This window comes from Vigna radiata, unplaced genomic scaffold, assembly GCF_000741045.1.
Source record: "Vigna radiata var. radiata cultivar VC1973A unplaced genomic scaffold, Vradiata_ver6 scaffold_183, whole genome shotgun sequence".
Classification (NCBI taxonomy): Eukaryota; Viridiplantae; Streptophyta; class Magnoliopsida; order Fabales; family Fabaceae; genus Vigna; species Vigna radiata.
The window spans coordinates 573,052-575,406 of NW_014542001.1; positions in this window are offsets into that span (position 1 = coordinate 573,052).

The following is a 2,355-nucleotide window of genomic DNA, read 5'->3' on the forward strand; positions in this document are numbered from 1 at the left end:
AAGTTTGAACATGGTGGTTCTTTAAGTTGTCCATTTCTAGTGTTTTATTTAGTTTATAAATGTGATTTGTATAACAGTAATTTGTGCATCGTAGGGATTTGTTATTGAAATTCACGTGTTCGATATTTGAAGTGATGGGTTCCTTTGGTGATAACGGTTCTTCAAACAAGGTATGCCCTTTTTCGTGGTGACTTTATCGCTTTGTGGTTTTGGGTCATGATATTAGTTGTTTATGGTGAAGATTTTTTTGTTGGTTATGTGTTTTAAAAAAGGAATGTTTATGTTGTTTGTTGCAGTTATTTGTGTGTCATTCAATGAAAACCAATTTTGTTGCTGGTTTGAATACGATATTGACTGAGGAGCAGAAGGATGTTATTTCGAAGACGCCATTTGCATGGTTTTTAGAATTGCAGGATAATTTGAAGATTGGTAGGAATATTTTGAGTGATTTACTGATTAGATGGGTCGAGGAGAGAGGTGGTTTTAAATTTGGAGATAAAATTGTTGAATTCAAGGAAGAGGATGTGAGCTTAGCCTTAGGTTTGGGTTTAGTTGGNGATGAAATTAACTTGAATGCCAAATTGACTTCACCATGTCTATTACTGAAATTCTTTGGTACAGAAAAAGGAAAAGGAAAAGGAAGATTTGAACTTGATNTGATATATAATTTTGTGTTGGAAAATCACAAAANCTTGGCTTGTATGGATGTATGTAGCCTTTACCTTTTTGTTGGAATAAGTGAGGTATTGTTACCTTGTCGTAGTAGAATAGTAAACCCAAAATTGTTTGAAATTGTTAATACGACAAGTGATCTGAGTCGTTTATGTTGGTGTCGTTTTGTTTATCAATATCTACTTAGTAGTTTTAGCAAAGCTTTTGTTGCCTGGAAAAGAGGAAAAGGTGCAAGTACTGTCTATGTTGATGGATGCGTGTACGTGTTTAAGGTAAATTTGTTGCATGCTATGTTTGGTGGAAATTACTTGAAATGACCGATATTGACTTGATTGATGTAACTCAGGTTTGGTTTTGTGATCGTTTCCTTCCTTCAAATTCTATTGTCCACAAATTCCCAAGAATTTTGCATTGGATGAGTGTCAATGTAGGGGACAATTTTGTCAAAGCTGCAATGGACACGGGTGTGGTATGTATTTGTTGAATGTTTTATTCATTTTTGAATGAATTGGATGGTTTAATACAACGCAATGGTCGTAATTGTCATTCATTTGCAGATGCTTGATGAGTATGGCAAATCAAGGAAAGAAATTGCTGTCTCATGTTCGAAAGCATCAGTAGATGAAGAGAACAATGATGATGGTTTAGATGATCTTTTACATGAACAAGATGTGCTTATTGAAGAACTAGAACAAGAGTTATTTGCTTTGAAGGGTGAGCTGCTTGACGACGTAAATACAGATGAAGTTGCTTTAGGCGCAACAGTTATCGAACAAGAATTTTTCAATGATTTTGGAACTGAGGGAAGAGATAACTGCAATGAAAGCGATAAGAAGGAACCACAACGTCGAAAACGTTTCAAGAGCATAGCCTGTAGAACTCCCTACACTGGTTACAGTCCAAATCTTGGTTGACATTGATCTAATTTTTGTAAAATTGTAGTATTTGGGATTATTTTAAGGATGTAAAGTTGTATTTGGAACAATTATTGTCATTGTGATAAATGAAAGTTATTTTTTAAAGTATATTTTGGTGAGCATCCCCTTTGTTATTTTTCCTTGATTACTTAAGTTAGTTGTAGCCAATGTATATGGGGGTACGAAATACAGGTTTGTCTGGGTTGGAATATAAGTTTATGCAACGGTAATCGCTTACACGGACACTTTAATCGCTTACGAGAACCAAAAAAGAAATTTGTACTAAATCCTGAGGGGTGCTAACTGAGCCTGGGTGAATGGCTCCCAAGTATAATGAAGTGAGAAATGAGTGGTTGTGTCCTTCTGAACAACGTTGAAGGAAGTGAAGGTGACATGGAAGGGTAAGTGATTACAGGGACCCTGTAATCGCTTACCTTCAGGACCAAACAAGTTCGAATTGACTTGAATTCATAGCCTCACATGACCTGGGAGCAATTCAGTGAGGCTCAATTAGCAGCCCTCAGGATTTAGTACACATAGGATATCTGGTGCTGGTAAGCGCTTACAGGGTCCCTGTAATCGCTTACCAGGCCATGTGTCCTCCACTTCCTTCAACTTTGTTGAAGATGAGACAACCACCCATGGCCTTCAGGACCAAACAAGTTCGAATGGACTTGAATTCATAACCTCACATGACCTGGGAGCAATTCAGTGAGGCTCAGTTAGCAGCCCTCAGGATTTAGTACACATAGGATATCTGGTGCTG